The following is a 21,892-nucleotide window of genomic DNA, read 5'->3' on the forward strand; positions in this document are numbered from 1 at the left end:
TCAATTTCCAAAGACAAAGGTAAAAGAAAAAATCTCTATGATATTCTAAAGTAAAAAAATCAAATAAAAAAATGATGACAATTGAATTGTACATTTTCAGACAGCAGCTTATTTTCTTATCCGCAGCAGCTTAAACTGCATTCAGAAGCACAGGCACAGAAACATTTCAATATAAGGCCACAGGGATGTGTTCTCTTAGTCCTAACATCACCCTCATGGTATGTTAATGCTCCTCCCTCAGCACAGGTAATGTTACTTCTGCTAGAGAAGGCTCTGTCTACCATTACAAGAAACACAGAAAGAATAAAAATCATGTTTCTCTGCTAAATATTCCCCTGCTATATCAAAAGTCCCTCAGGGGCCGATTAAATTCATTAAGAACTAGCAGAAATTCTAGCCATTCTTTTCTTTCTGGCCAACATGCCAGCAAAAGAAAAGCCAACCTTGAGACAACCGAGCTGCCAAAAACCTAATCTTATAGCCTAATTTTACAACCAAATAACACTAATTGAAAAGCATCAATTATAGAAGGTTTGTTTTCTAACTGGCACCATGGTAAGTACTTGACATTTTTTCTTCATAACTCTTACAATAATCCAATAAAATGGCTATGAGTACCCTTATTTATAGTTTGAGGAATTTGAGGTTTAGAGAGGTAGTAATTGGAAAATTTAAACTATGAACCCATCATATTTTGTCTGACCCCATCACCCACTATCTTTGTATTAAACCCTGAGTTGTTACTGTTAGAAATCTGACTTGGTCTTTTGCATTGGAGGCCACTTTTAGGAAGACAGTGCGTATTGAATGACAGCTCAGAAAGTATGCTTATTTTGTTACATCCCCTGGTCACCACATCTGAAGGAGAAATTTTGTCTTCCTAAAACATGCATTTCCTAATCTATTACTTGATTGAGATATAATTCACATATCAGAAAATTCACCATTCACTGTACAATTCAATGGTTTTTAGTATATTCACAAGGTTGTGCAACCATCACCACTATCTAACTTCAGAATACATTTATCACCCCCCCAAAAAAACCCTGTGCCCATTAGCAGTCACTCCACATTCTCCTCTCCTCTTAGTTCCTAGAAATCACTAATATACTTTCCGTCTCTATAGTTTTACTTATTCTGGATAGTCATATAAATGGAATTACACAATATGTGGCCTTTTGAGTCTGGCTTCTTTTACTTATCATATTTTCAAGGTTCATCCATATTGTAGCATATATCAGTACTTAATTTTCCTAATCTATTTTAATTGACTAATATCACCTAACACAAGATGAAAATTGTTTGTACCAATCCAGAAAAAAGGAATGTAACTATCTTCTTCCATTTTCTCTATGAGTGTAGGTTAGATTAAATTTTATGATATTAACAAAGCAATTTTATATGATGCAAGCCCATGAATAATATTACAGTCTCCATTTTACAGCTGGGAATAAGAGGTTCAGAGAGTTTAGTTTATCTGTTCAAATATTAGAGCAGAAATTTAAGCCCAGGGCTCTGAACACAAAGCCAAAATTACTTTCACTTAGTTGATGGATATATGACAGGAACAACTAAATGGCCCATTCAGCCACTGAACCTATGATCTTTGGTTCAGCAGAGACAGACTAAAAGCTGAGCTAAGCTTCCACATTCCATCAATTTAGTTGATTTTGTATAGCTGAGGATATTGAACTCAAGGACCTATTAGGGCCGTCTAGGTAGCAAATGATGTGGCATGAGGAACCAGAGAATATAGAGGAAGGCAAGTGCTTAATGCCCTCTTGCCACCTAGGAATGCAGATTCAGGGTAGAAAGATACTCTGATTTCTTCTAAGGAATCTGGAAATCATCATTGTATGTGAAATTGAATATTTAAGTATAGGCAACAAATTAAACTTTATCTCTTTGAAATTAAAAGAAAAGAAAAACAAATGTGTGAACCAAAATAACTGTTTGGGGCTGTTCTTATCCATAGGCTACCAGTTTTACAACCTGTGGTAGAGGACAAAAGGCCAGGGCACCTGAGGGTGCTCCTTCAGTAGGGCCAAAGGAGGACAGGAAATTTTAAGGGAACTTGACCTCCTTTCAGTCTTAATTCTGGAAATGTCCAACAACTTAAACTTTTAAAGACAGAGGAATTGGAACAGGAAAGATGTCATTAAATCCTTCATTCTTTCCATGGATACTTACTGAGGACATTCTTTGTGTATATCCTGTAAGGTTCTAGAAATACCATGATGTAGAAGAAGATACAATCACAATGGGAGAGGAAGATAATCAAGCAAGCAATTACACTACAATGTGATTATCATGTTCTTTACATTGATGTTGGCAACATGGGGAAGTCTAACCCAGACAAGAGAAACCAGAGAAGACTTTATGCAGGAAGTGAGTCTTCATTTAGTGGTAAAATGAGTTGATCAAATAAAGAAGGGAGCAGGGGAAAAAGAACAAAATATTTGTGGACAGAGGAATAGATGAGCAAAAGCAAGAGAAAAATATGGCATTTTAAACAATTAAAAGAAATTCAGGCTCACAGAACCTATTTTGGAAGGTGTGGGGCAGAGGAAAGAAATGAGGACAGAGAGGTAAGCAAGGGCCAAAATAATATAGAAGCTTCTAAAGCCATGTGAAATAGGTGGAATTGATCCAAGGAAAATAGAGAACAATGAAAGATTTATACGTGGTTGCGGTAATGATAATTGAAGAAGATCACTCCTACTGCCTTGTTTGGGATAGATTGTAGATAGACGAATCTGAGGAGGTAAAAAAAGAAGATGAGTGGGGCCGGCCCTGTGGCCAGGTAGTTAAGTTCACACGCTCCAGTTTGGTGGTCCAGGGTTTCGCCCGTTCAGATCCTGGGCGCAGACCTAGCACTGCGCATCAAGCCATGTTGAGGCGGCATCCCAAACAGCACAACCAGAAGGACCTACAACTAGAATATACAACTATGTACTGGAGGGCTTTGGGGAGAAGAAGAAAACTAAATTAAAAAAAAAGACTGGCAACAGATGTTAGCTCAGGTGCCAATCTTTAAAAAAAAAAAAAAAAAGAAGTTAATAGCAAGTTTGAGAACACTTAGAATATCTTGGAATAATGCCCCCACAGTGAGAAGAAGCCTGGCTTCTTGTTGCAGGATTAGAGACCACATGTAGCAGAGGCATCCCCTAACTAACCTTCAAGCTGACCCCAGACACATGAACACACCCAGTCAAGAATGGGGGAGTTTGCTCCACATCAGAAGACCCCAGCAGCTGACCCAATAGACTCATGAGAAATGATAAAGTTATTGTTTTTAGCCTCTGAATTTCAGAGCGGTTTGTTGCAGAGTTACCTAATTGGTAAAAAAATACCTTATTCAGTCTTGGATTATGAAAAACATCTAAGCAATCAAGTGAAATAAAATTTTTTTCCTAAATATCTTTTTAATTGAGTGTTAAAAATAATCTTCCTTGAGATTCAAAATCACACACTTACATTTACCGAGTGTCATCAATCCCTGTACTGAATAAATACTTAATTTTTATCTTGCTTGGGAGATAAATTGGCCATCAAGAGATAATTATTACATCTTTTAAACTAACCCAGCATTTTAATTTGTGTGTACCAATGGAATGAGCCCTTTCTCCATGTTACTATTTTTCCCCATGAATACCTAGATAAACACGGTTAACTTTAACATCACTCATATCACTTTTAAGGGATAGATACTGTCATGAGTGGACTATGTTCCTCAAAATAAAATGTCGAAATGCTAAGCCCCACAACCTGTGAATGTGACCTTACTTGGAAAAAGGGTCTTTGCAGATGTAATCAAGTTAAAATAACGTTACACTGGATTACGGCCCACCTTAATCCAATAGGGCCCTAATCCAATGACTGGTGTCCTTATAAGAGGGAAGTCTGGACACAGACACACAGGAGAGAAGGTCGTGTGAGGACAGAGAGAGATTTGAGTAATGCAACTACAAGCCAAGGAACATCAAAAATTGTTGGCAGCTACCAAAAGCTAGAAGAAGCAAAGAAGGACTCCTCCCTTAGACCCTTCAGAGAGAGCACAGTCCTGCTTACACTTTGGTTGTAGACTTCTAACCTACAGAACTGCGACAGAATAAATTTCTGTTGTTTTAAGCCACCCAGTTCATGGTACTTTGCTTCAGCAGCCTTAGGAAACTGAAACAGATACCAATTTTACTTTTTTATTTTCTAGATTATATAATTTTTTTTCAATTTTTTTATTTTTATTTATTTTTTTGAGGAAGATTAGCCCTGAGCTCACATCTGCTGCCAATCCTCTTTTTTGCTGAGGCAGGCTGACCCTGAGCTAACATCCATGCCCGTCTTCCTCTACTTTATATGTGGGACGCCTACCACAGCATGGCCTGCCAAGTGGTGCCATGTCCGCATCCGGGATCCAACCGGCGAACCCCGGGCCGCAGAAGCAGAACCGGCGCACTTAACTGCTGTGCCACCAGGCCTGCCCCTAGATTATATCTTTTATTAAGGAACAAATCTGCATCACTGTAGACAGGATGTTACAATGCTGATGTTTTATCGCTAAAAGGCTTCACCTTTAAGACCTGAATATTTGTATCATCTAATTAACTTAATACTTCTGTAGTGTTGACTGATAAAACATCCTGTCCTGTAAAAACATTTGGCAAAAATGCAACAATCTTCACTTTATGCCAACTTCTCTTTCCATGATGCCAAATTTTGAGGTTTTTGAGTTACCAAATTAATATGAACCACAGAAAAACCACCCCAGGTATCTTCTCCAGAGAAAATTGGGAAAGGTCTCAATTTCCTATTTTCAAGTCTTAATTTATATGACTTCCTTACCTTTGTTAAATTCAACCTTCAGAAAAACATCAAAAATAATCTCCTGGTATCACTCTGTGAGGAAAGGTTCCAGTGTTTTCACAGAAACTAATCATGTTAACCACAGGTGAAATACACGTAAGGAAATTCTTCCCTTGTGGGAAGCTTACCTTTTAGGGCAGATCTTGGGGTCACATACCGTTACTATATGTCAATGATTCCTAGAATAAAAAACAAAAATATACAAATAAACACATTTTTCAAGTATAAATAGGCTTATACGTAGCTGATGCGTAACTGCTCCCATTGTAAACTCAAATTAGAAGGAGATGAAAATTAAATACATTTGGTGTGGATTCCCAGCTTGATAGAATTACCTAGATTAAGAGCCAGGATGCTACATTCCTTTCTTTGCTTTGCCTCTCACCAGCTGTGTGACTTTTGACACGTCAACTCAACACTCTATCCTTTCCTTGTTATATAAGGGCTCTAGGAGCTGTGACGTTTTCTGGTATTCAGATTGAATAAAAGAGACAATTTCCTGGGGCCAGCCCCGTGGCGTCATGGTTAAGTGTGCACGTTCCACTTTTCAGCAGCCCGGGGTGCGCCGGTTCGGATCCCAGGTATGGACATGGCACTGCTTGGCAAGCCATGCTGTGGTAGGTGTCCCATGTATAAAGTAGAGGAAGATGGGCACGGATTTTAGCTCAGGGCCAGTCTTCCTCAGCAAAAAGAGGAGGACTGGCAGTAGTTAGTTCAGGGCTAATCCTTCTCAAAAAAAATAAAATAAAATTTCCTAAGAAAGTACATTACAAAGAGTTTGAAAATAATGAAAAATGTGCAATGAATTAGGAGACATCCTGAGGATTTTGTTAGTTATATGACTATGTAAAATGAAGGTAACAATAACAAAAACAAAACAAAAAACTCTTTCCATAAATATGGTATTATGCCTTCTCTCAAAGCTACCAAGTCAAATTTTAATTGCAAAATAATTTTGTAACCGAGAGTATTTTTCCCTGAAACAACAGTTTGTCCTCTAAGGAAAATATATACACAATGTTACTAAGAATAAGTGTACATATTCATATCTTCATGTTTATGTATATGTGTATCCTCTAAGTTTCTACTGTAGATAACTTTACCTCTGAGTCAAATCACTGTCTTGTAATTTTTTTATAATTAAAAATATCATTTTACATAGATATATATAGATTGACCATTCGGAAATACCTTTAATTATACATGTCTAGTCTAATTTACATTTAAATATAGCACAATTGATTGGGATAGAAATATTATATTTTCTTGATTAGCCATAAATGCATTATCACTTCTTAAATTTATGCTATTCCCTGCTGGGTAGCATAATAATTCATCACTATATTAAGTACCAAACCACCTTTCCTTTAAGGTTTATCAATAATGTCCAGAAATAAGGACATTTATATTCTATATTATGTTCTTTATGTTGTTAATATATTCAGAAATGTAATTTATCTTTTTTCTGTCCTTTCTTACATATTTCCAAAAAACAAAGTGCTTATTAAGATACATGTAAGGGTTTCCCATAAAATAGAAAAAAAATCCTATATTCAGGGTAACAATGAATCATAAATATATCACCACTTGTTGTATTTCAGTATGGTTGGTCACCAGCTATATGCATATGAGTTAGCTACAAGAGCTCAATATGTGCTCAAAGCCTGACTTTATTTTTCCTACATTAAGGATACCCACTGATAAGAACCAGCTAAAGTTCTATTTATGGCTATTGACACCCTTTGCAACTCCAGCTTACATATCAATAACAACAGTTAAAATGATAATAATCCTAAAAAGAAAAAAATGGTCAAGGTTTCATTCTTCTTTTTCAAGTATTACTAGAAACTTGGAACTCAGAACAAGTTCACAGACACTTTATTTCTTCTTCACAGAATGAAAGAAGCCAGTTTGTTGAGAGAATCAATCAATGAAAAAGACATTCTGAGAAAACCAGAATTGAAATACACCCTTACTCTGGATTCCCTTGAGAAATAAGGGATTGAAAATAAGGTAAAGGGGGTGAAAGGTAGCCACATCTCCTGACTTTTCAAATAAAGTTCCCATGAGGTCAAGTTTTACCTAGCTTTCTGTTCATAGATGGCTGTTTTTGCCTGGCATATGGTTTCAATAGCCCTTCTTTTTATGTGAGCTAGTATAGCTTTCTGTACCTCACAGCTAAACAGTTGCTGGTTAAGAAGTGAGCCCACTGAAGGCAAGCTTTCTATGGGTAATATGAAATCCCAGCTATGTGCCTAAGAAACTGAGGGAGACATACAGATGAATAATAAACAGAAACAAGAACAAAAAATCACCCCCCCCCCATGCTATCTATGTACTTGCAAGAAAATTTCTCCATACAGAAATTTTCCTGGCTCCTGCATATGAATCATCGTCAGCTGTTCCTTACTATTATAGACCAATGGTTTTTATATTTTTATTTATTCATTTGTCAAAAAGATATTTACTTGGGGAAAAAAAACAGAACAAGGCCCCTACCTTCACAGGGTTTGTTTTCAAAATAAAACTACTACTCTACTCTGCCACTGCCCCCCAAACAAACAAAAATCATCAAAATAAATGTAAAAGAGTAATAGACTATTATTTTTGAAATAATCCTTCTAACAAAACCATGCCATTTGAAGATCATAAAGGATCTTGTGCTCCTGTTACCTTTAGCATATGTTTCTGGGATGATACTAACCACAATATGTTTATCCTGCCCACATACACACAAATAGAAATCTTTCATTGTGGGAAAATACATATCTATCTTGTCTTGCCTTATTCTTCAATTTGAAGCCGTGGAGCCTAGTACAACCTGGTCTAAAACAGGTGCTCCTTAAATGTGTGCTGACTGAATGAATGGATCCAACTTAAAATCTAAGTTAGCGTAAGGAATATGTGTCAAAAATAAGTTCCATCTCCACAGTGTATTTTCATGACTACTCTTAAAAGGAAATTTCTAATGATACCTAGGTTGATACTGAGAAGTTCTTTATTTTATAACTAGGAATTGTTTATTCATTTCTCATTGGAAAAAAAAGTTGAATAGCCATATTCTTATCAGAGGAAAAAGTGATTTAGTTAAAACTTCTCTATCAACAAAATGCAAAGACAACCTATGGAATGGGAAAAAAAAAATATTTTCAGGGGCTGGCCCCATGGCCAAGTGGTTAAGTTCATGTGCTCCACTTCAGCGGCTCAGGGTTCACTGGTTCAGATCGTGGGCGTGGACCTACACACCATTCATCAAGCCATGCTGTGGCAGCATCCCACATGCAAGAACTAGAACAACCTACAACTAGGACATACAACGACTTACTGGGGCATTGGGGAGAAAAAAAAAAGAGGAAGATTGGCAACAGATGTTAGCTCAGGGCCTATCTTCTTCAAACACACACACACAAAAGGCTTGAAACAAAGAGCAAATATACCCATCTCTTTAAAAAAAAATTTGCAAATCACATGTCTGATAAGGAGTTAATATCCAAAATATATAAAGAACTCATAGAACTCAAGCAAAAAAAACAGATAATCCAATTTAAAAATGGGCAAAGGACTTGATTAGAAAGAAAATATACAAATGGCCAACAGGTACATGAAAAGTGCTCACTAATCACTAATCCTTAGAGAAATGTAAATCAAAACCACAATGAGATATCACCTTATGCCTGTATGGATGTCTATCATCAAAAAAAACAAGAGATAACAAATATTTGCGAGGTTGTGGAGAAAAGGGAACCCTTGTGGACTGCTGGTGGGACTGTAAATTGGTACAGCCACTATGGAAAACAGCTTGGAAGATTCTCCACAAACTAACAATAGAACTACCATATGATCCAGCAATTCTACCTCTGGATATATATCCAAAGAAAATGAAAACAGTATGTTGAAAAGATATCTCCACCCCCATGTTCATTGCAGCATTATTTACAATAGCGAAAACATGGATACAACCTAAGTGTCCATCAATATACGAATGGATAAAGAAGTCTGGTGTATATATATATACAATGGAATATTATTCAGCCATAAAAAGAAGGAAGTCCTGTAAATTATTCTCAATAAAGCCAGGAAAAAAAGAAAGAAGTCCTGCCTTTTGCAACAACATGGATGGACCTTGAGAGCATTATGCTAAGTGAAGTAAGTCAGACAGAGAAAGACAAATACTGTTTGATCTTGCTTATATGTAGAATCTAAAAAGAAAAAAACCCAAACTCATAGAAAAAGAGATCAGATTTGTGGTTACCAGGGGCAGGGGCAAAAGGTAGGGGAAACTGGATGAAATTGGTCAAAAGGTAGAAACTTCCAACTATAAGATAAATAAGTACCAGGGGTATAATGTACAACATGATGACTATAGTTAACACTGCTGTATGGTACATTTGAAAGCAGCTAAGAGAGTAAATCCTAAAAGTTCTCATCACAAGGAAAAAAACATTTCTTTTCTTTTTTTTTTTTTTGTATCTGTAGGAGATGATGGATGTCAACTAAACTTATTGTGATAATCATTTCAAGATATATGTAAGTCTTACACATATACAATGCTGTATGTCAGTTATACCTCAATAAAACTGAAAAAAAATAAACAAGCAAAAACTTCCCATCTCAGATGTGCCAGCATGCACAGAGATAAAGCAGGTAGATAAACACTCAATTCCATTCCTTGAAAGAGGACAAAAACACACAAATTATTCTTGGCCACTTTGGTGCTGCTTTACATAGGGAAAGAAACTATCCATCCATTATAGTCAATTGTGAAATAGCCTCTCCCTGGACAAGAACACAGGGAAAGGCTTTCATTTCACTCATCTTCTTTAAGTTTAGCTTCCTAATGCATAAAATGAGCATAATTTTGTTTTTACCTTACGCTGTTTTTGTGAGGGCAGAATGAGATAATCCATGTAAAGAATATTGCTAAGCTTATAACACGTGCAAAATAATTTTTTTAAAAATCATTAAAAATTTATTAAATTTTCCAGTGTTGCATCCATATCATTTACATTCTATTGTAATAGCTTTAAATTATGGTTAAATTTTTGTTATGGCTTTTAACATAAACGCCAAAAAATCACATGTGAGAATAGACAGGAAATTAATACATGAACTAATGAATAAATGGATGAATCTCCTTCTGCTCAGAAAGATTGGGTCCCAGAGTTTTGAACAAATCAGCTGGTGTCAGCATAAATGCACTGGCTATCTTACAATACAAAAGAACCAGAAATCCATGAATGACTGCACAGCTTCTTGGCTAAAAGCAACTAGGAAGAGACAACAGCTGCAAGGCGTGGGTCAAAAAGGATGATTTCACTCTACATAACAGAAAGTCCTGATCCAGACCCTTCCCCAGTCCCTCAGAACTAAAAGGTGTGTTGGTTATTTATTCAGGACAAAACAATCCTTCCCAAGTGACAGGAAAGAGCATGAAAATAATTCTAACAAAAATGTTCAAAAAACCAGATAAGCTATCTCTAATTCTTTCAGTTCTCACAGACATAGGATGCAAGATTAGAAGGGAGAAAATAGTTTCTCTTCAGTTAGTGGTCTCTTTCACTTCCACTGGGGTCAGACATGTAGCTACCTAATAATAAACATATATATGATCACCATTGGTTACAAGTTTCCTATAATTGTAACCTGAAACCTCCTGTGCATTATGCCTTTAAACAATCAATGGATAACACATGGACTCTGAAGTCAGACATGAATCTAAGCTTTACCACTTACCTGTTACATGAACTCAAGCAAGTTATTTAATCGTTCACAGTCTCAGTTTTCCTCAGTTGTAAAACAGGAATAATATTAACTACCTTGCAAGGTTCTTGTAAAGATAAAATGAGAGAATGTATGAAAACATCCTATCTATAGCAGCTATTCAATAAATGATACCTATTATTATTACATTATTTGAACATGAAAGGATAGCATGAGGTGAGAGAAAAGAGACGCCATTCATAACTGTCCATATTCTAAAAGGCCATTATATTCAAAAAGCTTTTCCTTACATCTATCCTATTTTACTTATTGATGGCACTTTCCATCACTGAGCCAGCAGGTATTTCTCATGGGTGTTTACTTTCTTCACAGGTAGTCAAAACTCAACCTGAATTTTCTGTGGGAGGTAAAGGTCATGTAAGCATTAAATTATCCATGTTTATTTCTAGAAATTCCATTAGCTTTGCTTGACATAATTTAGTATTAACATCCAGGTTATTAAACTAATACTAAGCAAGAGATTACATTTAAATGCATTTTTCAATGGGAAGTGGGGTGCATTTCTAATTGTGTTGTCTAGTTACAAGAAAACAAATGATCATTTGATTCTTTTATCATTATCAAAATAAATAATATCAACCACAAAGATCACACATTCAAAGTAAGTAACAATACAACATGATATATAACAGGCTTTAGAATTATTAAGAGATAATCACATCATTGGGATATTCACCAGGCACAATCAGTGGCACTGCTAGAATATGATTATCTCTCAATAATAAGGGTCCCTGCAGTTTTCACAAAGTGAGAAAAAAAGTCATTACCACAGGGAAAATGTGTATTTATTTTACTGAAACATAAAGCTGCCAGCTTAAGCTAATGAATTGTGACTCTCCCTGAGATGACAATATTACACAGTGTAGGAAGTTCCGTATCAAGGTTACACAGGCACGATCACCTTGAAGAGCCTGGCTTGAAGAGTCATTTTCTGGAAGATTAATTTCTGGGATCTTGACTACAGGATAAACAGGGCTGGAAGATGCTTAAGAGCCTAGAGATCTGCGAATCTATTTAAGACAGAGATGGGACTGAGAATAGCAATGGGAATGTCTTATGTAGCTTATCAGTTGTAAGGTTAGAAACTTGAGATTCCGAGCTTCACAAGTTGTCCTGATGTAACATAATTAGGGCAGCTCACTTGAGGAGCTAGAGACAGATGTTCTGGTCTACATGAGGTCCCAGGACAAACAACCAGTCACATGAAAATAGGGAATGCCAGTTTGTGAATTTAGAATTAGGAGAGCAGGAGAAAGAAACAGGGATGAGTCTTTGGCACTGCTCTCAAGGACTGGAAAAATGCACAGGATTTGAGCTTTACTTGAAGGCTTTGATCAGCAAGAAAACTCTACTCATCTAAAATTACTCAGAACGGTGGTATTTTCTGAAGTCCCTAACTCACAAAAAAATAGACAAAAGTTACTCTTCTTGAGTTTTCATTTCCTAATCAACAAAATGGGTAAATAAAAATCCTCCTCAGAGTTACTGGGAAAGTTAAAGAAAATGTTTAGTTTGAAAGCACCCTGTAATTAAACTCTATATTTGTCACAGATAATGCTAGTAGAGAATACATAATAATTATTTTACTGTAATATGCCTGGAACTGTACTTGGCATTGTGGCCTATAAGATAATATTCTCAAAGAATATAAAGTCTCAAAATGCGTACAGAGGTATCAATTTTAGGAGTTTCTAACAACAAAAAGCCAAAAATTATATGCCTCTAAATCATTGATTATCAACCAGAGGCAATTTTTTGACAAAGTCTACAGACAGTTTTGGTCATCATAGTTGGAGAACAGAGGTGGCATGTAGTGGGTAGCTGATAGAGATGCTGCTAAACCTCCCACAATGCAGTGGACCCTGTTCTAAAATAGGCACTTACTGTTAGCACTTAACTCGTAATTTGAATGACTTACATTACTAGGTGCCCACATCTACAATTCAGTACTGTGGAAAAACTACCCCATCTGCCTCTACATCCTAGAAATAGAGATGGAAAATAATTCTCTTCAAAATACTGAAGCCCATATCCAAATGTGGTCTTTTTAGCCCTTTAAATTTCCATTAAGGAAAATTATCAGATTTGGCTAAATTCAATTCTGTCTTTCCCATTGGGAAACCAAAGGGGAAATATCAATGTGTTGGCAATTTGAAAAACCAGAAAATGAAATTTTCAAGGGTTCAACATTATCACAAAAAAACCCTGACACAGTTGTAATGACAACCTGTCACTCTACACTGCCAAGTCATGTATTATGCCAATGCTTGACATTCCACAACAGCCTAATGTGTCACATTATGTGACATGATATAAAAATATATTGGACACTTAGAATTTGATATTTCCTATAGGTGCATGCTCCTTATTGAGTTTTACCAATGTAGGGGGAAGAAAATACCTACATTTATGCACAGCAAATGGAAGATATATGAAATAGAACACAAATCACAAAAGGTAACTACAGAATGATAGAGTCCAAATATTTTCACACAGGTAATTTCATGTAAGTCTGAGAAGAAATTCAGTGGAGTAGTGGTTGAGAGTACAGAATCAAGGTTTCAAAACTCAGATCCATAATTTCTAGCTGAGGGACCTTCAGCAAATTACTTAATCTCTCTGTGCCTTGCTTTCCTCATGTATTAAATGAAGGATTCATCCTATGTGCCTCATAGGGCGGTCAGGAAGATTACATAAATTAATGTTTACGAAGGCAGAGTGTATCATCCCAGTTTACAGAAGAGATAACCTAAGTTCTGTGACTTTAAGCAACTTTCTCCAGATATCACTGGTTCCCTTCTTTGAGCTTTTTGTTCGGCATTGCCCTGGTTCTCATAAACTGCACTAGACTTCATTTCTGGTGATTGCTGTGTGAGTGCTCAACTCATTTAGTGGTTATCAAATACATGGTGCATAACCGTATCCAGTGAGCGACATAATGGAATGGGGGGCAGGGGGACATAGTCTGAGGAGCTCACAGTCTGGTCCCTCAAGGCAGAAAATTTGTTCCTGCCATAAACGATTTGTATACAACAGAAACTATGGTAAGGGCTCTGAAGTGAAATTTCAACCCTGAAAAACAGGGGTTACAGGGGTGACAGTTTTTGAAAATGAGGTCATGGGACCTCTGGGGATACACACTACTGTTCTTCTTGTCTGAATATTTTAATTTAAATCTATGCACATTTATTTTATGCTTGTATAAATATTGATATATTCATTTTTATGTCTATTTCCATTTATGGTAAATTTTCTTCTATTTATATTATTGATATGAAAGTTCTTCATATGCACAATTAGTTTAAAAATCCATTAGATTTGAAGAAAATGTTAAATAGACAATAGTAGCTTGTCTGTAGCTATGTTAAGAAATATGATTGTGATATGCCCAAGTCCAGAATTTGGGGAATATCAGTAAATAAAAAGGGAAATTCTGGGGTCAGCCTGGTTGCATAGTGGTTAAGTTCGTGCTCTCCACTTCGGCTGCTTGAGATTCACAAGTTCAGATCCCAGGTGAGGACCTACACACCACTTATCAGGCCATGCTGTGGCAGCGTCTCACATATAAAATGGAGGAAGATGGGCATGGATGTTAGCTCAGGGCCAGTCTTCCTCAGCAAAAAGAGGAGGATTTGCAGCAAATGTTAGCTCAGGGCTAATCTTCCTCTCTCTCTCTCTCTCTCACACACACACACACACACACACAAACAAAGGGAAATTCTACATGAGTAGGCAGATCTAAGAGCCCAGAAAAGGAGGAGTTCCAAACATGGCCCCTACTTTTCACCAGGAACATCTGTTTATTCTGGCTCCCTGGAGAAGGATTACTAGTTCCCACCACTACACTTGAGAAGGTGCATCCTTTTCCATATCCATTGCTACTCATGGTCCATAAAGAGATCTACATTTTGGGTTTGTTTAAAGACAGCATACTGATTACACAATGACATATTGCTGAAGGGAAATGCACCCAAAACAGAACGTAAAATACACAGCATGACTTGGTTTTCTCCCATGATGAAGAGGAGAACTGCTCATGCGACAGCCAAGCACCACCTCAACAAATGGCTGCTGAAAGCTAAAACAAATTTTAAAGATCAGTATGTGTTTACAATATCATCAAATATTTTGCTATCACCCTGAAGAATGAAACAGCAACTAAACAGCATAAAGAGAATGAAAGAAATAATATTTTACAACTTACTGAATTGAGCTATACACACAATAATTTCCAGGATTGATTTCCTGTCTACTTTTGAAGCAAATAGCCATCAATTTGGAAATCCACCCACAAGTATGTGAAGAATGCAAACATTTCCTACTCAGTGGGAAATTTCTTTGGCCTTCTTGAAAAGAAACTTAGCACTTTACACACACACATACACAAACACATTTATTCCCAAGATTGTATAATTCATACCAACTCAAAACTTCCCTAGTTCACTATAAATCAGTTATGATTTAACTGAACTCCAGGGTAGGCAATGCTACATTTGAAACACCTTGAAAAATTATCTTGGTGTCATACATCTTTGTAGGTAGGAAATTGCCTTATGTATAGTCCAGGTCCAAGACAGCTTGGTGAACTGGTAAGAGAGTAGGCTTTAGAGTTAGAGAAATGCTAGTTCAAACCTACCTACCTCATTTACTCCTGTCTCACCAGAGGAAAAGTATTCTCTCTCAGCCTTGATTTCTGCATTTGCAAAATGGAGGCCATAATACCTTTTTTGCCCAGAACCCAGCACATAGGACTAATGCAAAAATAGTGGCAGCCACTCCTATTTGCTTCAAGTGAAATCCCATTCTCTCATTCTCTCCTGTAAGAGACCAAGTCACATGACTCAATGACTTATCAGACCGAAGAAGTTTAGAAATCACTGCTCAGTTTCTCCGCATAGTTGGTACATGGTAAAGTATATTTCCTCAACGGTTTAATTAATCTCCTAAAATAAATATTTATTCATTTCACTCTGTATCAAGTTATTATCTTCCAGAAAATTAGCTCAAATACGATCAAAAAGAGTTCCACATTTTTGGTGAGTACACTTCTATTAGGAAGAAAACACACAAAAAAAACCCCACTTCTAATTATGCATTTTATTTCTAAAGTATATATATATATACACTATTATGTCATTAAATTATATACATAATAAAATATAAACAGATTATTAAAAATGATGTAAAACATACATATAGAAGTTCTCATATTTCCCCCATCCTTAAATGGATATCCTTGTCTATCATATAGCGTGCATGCTAACCACTGGTAAGTCCTTTGTTGTAGAGTAAAGAAACACCTAAACATAGGAAAAATTGAAGACTTCCACTTTGGGGCCATTTTAGAGTAATGGGTATCACACTTATTTTAGTCTTGTAAACTACTATAAAACTGAAAAAAATCTATGAGGAAACTGATTGCAGGCATTGGACAAGAGACAGCAGAAGGCTGTGATCCTTGAGAGAAAGGAAACATATGAGGTGTGCTCATTCATCCTGCCTTTCTTTCTGTGGGGACCTTCCAAACACAGCAAAGGGAAGTAAAGTCCAAACTGATAGCACTGGTCTCACCAAGTAGAGACTGGAATTTGGAGCTATTTGGAGTTTTGAATTTATAGGGTGAGGTAATGAAAAGGAGGGAGCTGTACAGAGAAGAATCTGTAGACATCCTCAGATAGGTCCACTGAGTCTTTGGCTGAACACTATAATCTACACACCAAGGGCAAGATTTCTCAACACGTGGCAGAGAACAGCTATTCAGGGGCTTGATACAAACAGATTTCAGTTTTCCCAGGGCTGGAGATGTTGGCGTTCCAAAAGTTAGAGTGGAAAGAACTTGATGAACACTACTCCAGGTATTGAATTGAGACCATAAAAGGGTACGTTCTTTTCTTTTTTTTTTTGCTGAGGAAGATTAGCCCTGAGCTAACGTGTGCAATCTTCCTCTATTTTATATGTGGTGTGTTGCTGCCACAGCATGGCTGACGAATGGTGTAGATCTGCACCCAGGATCCAAACTCACAAACCTGGGCCACTGAAGTGGAGAGCACCAAATTTAACCACTAGGTATGGGGGCCAGTCCAAAAAGTCACATTCTTAAAATGATTGAGATCCTCAAAGAGCTTTTATTTCTATGGCTTATGTCTATCAATATTTACCATATCAGAAATTAAAATTGAAACTTCTAAAAGTACTTGCTCATTTAAAAATGACAATAAATCCATTACATATTAGTATAAATAATGTCTTACGAAAAAATAAGTACATTATCTGAAACAAAAAAAATAGTGAGAAGAGTAACATGTTTACATTTTTGAAAGTCATTTTAATTTTTGACTCAATAGCAAACAACTGGATTCTCCTATTTTTCTTTGGGTTCAGTCTCATATGACATCACATGTTATGCAGCCTCTGGAAAACTCCACTGTACACTTGTGAGAGACTGAGAGTGACAAAGGCACATATCATCTTAGTATTACTAGGAAAATATCTTCAATCTGGCAAACCACCTGAAAATCCTGGTTACCTCCCCCCATGGTTCCCTGGACCAGACTTTGAGAACTACTCTAAAAGGATGCCTTGGAAGCAGAGGGGAGAAACATCTCATTCAAAACAGAGAGATGAAAAGAAAGAATAAGAAAATACGTGTGAGCAAAATTGGTGGGGAGGTAGATTTTCATAAAGAAATTTAGCTTCATTTTCTCTTCAAAAGAGTAACTAGAGAATCTCTGCTTTGCAGGGGAAGCATTCCTTGTGGTTCTGTTTTCAGGGATGAGGAGTGGGTGGGGAAGAGTGAACAGGGATTAGGTGATCCAGGTTGGCCCATCCTCCTGGAACAGTGCCTGGGTCAGAAGAACAAGTAAGACACAAGTGGACGCAAACACGTTTTTCCTGATTTTGATCTATGGACTTAGGAAAAAGGTAGGTCCTCTACTTTTGGGGGCAGGTGCAAGGTTCTCAGGAGCCACCTATCTCTGTCCTGGCAACAGACCAAGGGGAGCAGAGATGAAACACACAGAGAAACAGCCTAATGAAAGAATAGTCTGAATCTCTGTATACTCCACTATGCCTAAATTGAATCTCTGGATTTGTCAACTATACAGTGGCAACCCAAACCAAAAGAGTCCTGACAATACCTAGAAGAAAGCACATTCATGGCAACAAACAGTGAAAGCCATTTCTTAAGTTTTCTTCTTATGTTTCTGGATAATAAGAAAACAGCATAGTTCATGCCACACAGAATACATACAGGTTGTGCAGAACAAAATATGTATGTATATGTGTCTGCCTGTCTTGAAAGAAGCAACGCCATGAGAAAAATACCACGACATATTGTCTAACTATTTTCTCCATTAGTCCTCTCTTATCACCCCACAGTCTGCTCCAAAAACCTAAGCTTTCTCAATCACACCAATGCCATAGCCTTGGAATTTCACACCCTACTCTAGACAGCACTTCTCAACTGGGGGCGATTTTGTCCCTCCCCCACCAGAGGACACATTGGACAGTGGAGACATTTTTCGTTGACATAACCTGGGGGTGGGGAGGGATGTTATTGGCATCTAGTGGGAGAGGTGAGGGATCCAGCTAAACATCTTACATTGAATAGGACAGGTCCCCACAACAAAGAATTATCCAGGTCAAAATTTTAATAGTGCTGAGGTTGAGAAGCCCATCTTGAGGAAATAACCTTGGTTTGAGAGTCATTTTCCTAGGCTAGTAGCCTCTGGATTGGCAACACACTACTGAGATTTCCAAAAACACCCAGGTAATATTATATAGCCCAATACTAAACTTTACTATTCCCCAAAGCTATTTGTATTAATATTGTATTGTGCACACTTGAAAGTAATCTAATTTGAGTCAATGCGCTAAAGTAGCCCCCATGAGAGCATACAGAGATACACGAGCATGCATGTGCTTGCTCTTTCCAATCAGAGTTGCAATGCCATAGTTTCTCTGACCACAGTGTGCCAGGAAAAAAAAAAAATGGAATCATCAAAGAAACTTAATTTAATGGGTGAACTATTTGTTTAGCTTCAAAACATGTTCATTTGGTTTGAGGCACACCCTGACTGCAAAATGAATGGGTGATCATTCCAACCCAGGGGCTCTGAGAAATGTAAGAAAAGGGACATCCAAAAGTCTGTACAAATAGAATTAATAGAACTTGAAGCAGAATGGCACTTTAAGGGAATGATCTGAGTTTTTGTTACTGCATTCCATGAATCTCCACAAGACTATGGCATGCAAAGACATTCCCCCAGATTCTACAATTTCCATTCACTTCCCCTCTTTTCTCTGACTCATCTTCCCTTGCCATTTACAGTCTGTGCTCCACAGAGAGACTAATGGGGCTTGATTTTGTTACCTCGGCCAGCACTGCTTTAGGAGACTTCATCCTGTAATCATCATAGTTCCAGCGGTGCATGTCTATGAAATTAAAATGGAAGAGATTGATTCCTCAGGTATGTGCTTGCTGTTATTGACAGTCACTCCAGATCAGTCCCTCGGAGGCAGGACAGCTCTTGCACGAAAAATACCTTTGCTTATCAAGCTGAGGCTCTGTGCCACTGAGATGGCAATTTCAGGCCCATATGACAGCAGTCAGAGATGAACTAGGGCGCTTGGGAGAGTGAACTTCAGTAATCCCGTGGTATTCCATTAATCTGAAATCCACTAATCTGAGACTTCAAATTTGTCTCCATATTAAAGCTCTGATCCACTTAACAATATTACATAAAGACAGCTAGTTACTCAATAAAAGCAAAAGACATTGCTGGCAACATATGTCAATGTTAGATTTTCAGTATTTTAGGATTTAAATTTTGGTTCCTTTTTTAAAAAATTTAATATATTTTTTAATTGTGGTAAAAAATATTTAAAGTAAAATTTACCATTTTAACTATTTTTAAATGTACAATTCAATGACACTAAGAACATTCAGAATGTTGTGCAACCATCACCATCAACCATCTCCAAAACTTTTTCATCATATCCAACAGAAATGCTGTACGCATTAAACAATAACTTCCAAGACTCTGGTAACCTCTATTCTACTTTCTGTTGCTACGAATTTGACTACTCCACGTACCTCATATAAGTGGAATTTTATATCAATATTTGTCCTTTTATGTCTGGCTTATTTCTAGCATAATATTTTTAAGGTCCATCCATGTTGTAGCATATGTCAGAATTACACTCTCTTTTAAGTCTTAATAATATTTCATTATATATCTACACTACGTTTTGTTTATCCAATCATCTGTTGGTCGACATCTGAGTTATTTCCATCTTTTGACTATTGTGGATAATGTTTCTCTAAGTGGTTACAAGTATCTGAGTCCCTGCTTTCCATTGAAACTTTGATTCATTTTTGCTTATTTAAAAACACTGCCTGACAGCTGTAAGGTGTATTACAAAATAGATAAACTAATCTAATGTATATTTTATCATGTGATCCTATACAACATTGTGGCATAGGTAGATATAATTTTTGTAAATAAGAACACTACCACTTAGGACATTTAGGTTATTTTCTAAAGCATACAAAACAAATAAGTACAGGTGTTGCTAATATTCTTTCTTCTCTCTCTGTGGCTCCCAAAATACCTGGTTCCTATTACAGACCATGAACATAGATTTTGAATAAACAAATACTACTCTATGTCAAAGCAGCTCACTATGTCTTTGGTTAAGTTAAAATGAAGGTCAAATCATGTCATTATATATCATAAGACATTTTCTCTCTTAGAACTCAAATAGCCAGGTGATGGGACAGAGGTAGACATAAATGATTTTGAAGTTTATGTGACCACAAAATGTCCTTTTTACCCATGTCAATGTATTAATTCACAAATGGAATCTTGAGCTATTAGGTTGTTTAGAACCAAGACTTCAGAGACAATCTAGCGTGACAAGTTTAAGTACAAAAAGAGAATAAACTTAAAGCTGATATGAAAAAATAATGCTATTGAAATCATGGGTTATTAAAAATTATAATTGCATGCAAAAGAATAAAATTTTGGAAAGCTTATTTTAATAGAGCAGCACTTCTCATTTAAACAACTGCAGAAATTCCACATTTTTTTAGACGTTTACTAAATCTCGGTAGCTCTGGTAAGATTATTTTATTCAATTCTTACAGCAGTTCTATGGGGACAAACTGTTATTATTTCCATTTAAAGCTAAGGAAACTAAGAGTTTTAAATAACTCTCACGGGACCACATGGCTAATAAATGGTGGAGGTGAACTTTGAACCCATATCTATGCGACTCCTGAGTTGCAGCTTTTTATGACTATGCTATCTAGAATTATTCCAAGCCACATTTGACAACTGGGACAATGCTTCAAACAAATATGTGTTTATGAGGGAGATAAGATTTAATGTGCCTTGAGAATTAAAATGGGTCCCCTCAGAGCTATAAGATGGAGCCTACTCAGCCTGCTTTAGACAGTACCAAATTATCTGGTATTTCTCCATTCTGAGAATTTAGCAACCCAACATGACTCCACATGGATTCATCTACCATTTCTTTTAGACCTCTCCCCTGAGATTCTAATGTTGGCTGTTTTTACTAAAACAAAAATATTTTAGGAATAATAGCATATCTAGAATGTTCTACAGAGAGTTTCACTGTTGCTATTGTAATTATTCTCAATTATTACTGTTGTTCCCTTTAGAGCAAGTAAACTCAGGGAGAACGTATGCTATTTGCTTAGAGAAAAAGACTGATAATAATCTATAAAGAAATTATCAACCACATGTAGACTCATGTGTTTCTTTTTACTCTATCCTGGCATCAATAATTTTAGAAGTCAGCAGTATGCATGGTTCTGAGTTCACACTGATATTTGATGCAGGATAATTTATGACAGCTAAAAGTGACATAAGCAACTTAGAACAGCAATTATTATTAACATGGTAAATTAAAATGGAATACTGACTGATGTCTTGTGTAAAATTAATGTGCCATTAACCTTAATTATACCAATAAAGTTACATTATGAAGGTCAACTACAAAAACACTTATCTGCCTGGAATACACAGCAAATGTACATTAACTCTATGTTAATACTAAATGTAGATATTAAAAGGGAAAGGTAAATAAAGCCAAATATTAAAGTCTAGGTTGAAATAAAAATCATAAATGTGAGCACATAAGCTACATCAGTTCAGGATTCCCTGTCTCATGCCACTGACAATGTTTCCTATAATTTGTATTGATTAGTTTTTATCAAGTAGCT

At 36.5% G+C, this 21,892-nt stretch overlaps 1 protein-coding gene across 3 annotated transcripts in view; it reads right to left on the reverse strand.

Annotated features, from left to right (window-relative positions):
- Positions 1-21,892, reverse strand: part of CNTN4 (contactin 4) — an 874,155-nt gene that overhangs the window by 650,898 nt on the left and 201,365 nt on the right. For all 3 annotated transcript variants that reach the window (XM_023620062.2, XM_023620061.2, XM_070238574.1), the window contains one exon: positions 4,992-5,042. The gene's annotated coding sequence lies outside the window, so the exon portion shown is untranslated. The remainder of the gene's footprint in view (positions 1-4,991; positions 5,043-21,892) is intronic.

This window comes from Equus caballus, chromosome 16 (assembly GCF_041296265.1).
Source record: "Equus caballus isolate H_3958 breed thoroughbred chromosome 16, TB-T2T, whole genome shotgun sequence".
Classification (NCBI taxonomy): Eukaryota; Metazoa; Chordata; class Mammalia; order Perissodactyla; family Equidae; genus Equus; species Equus caballus.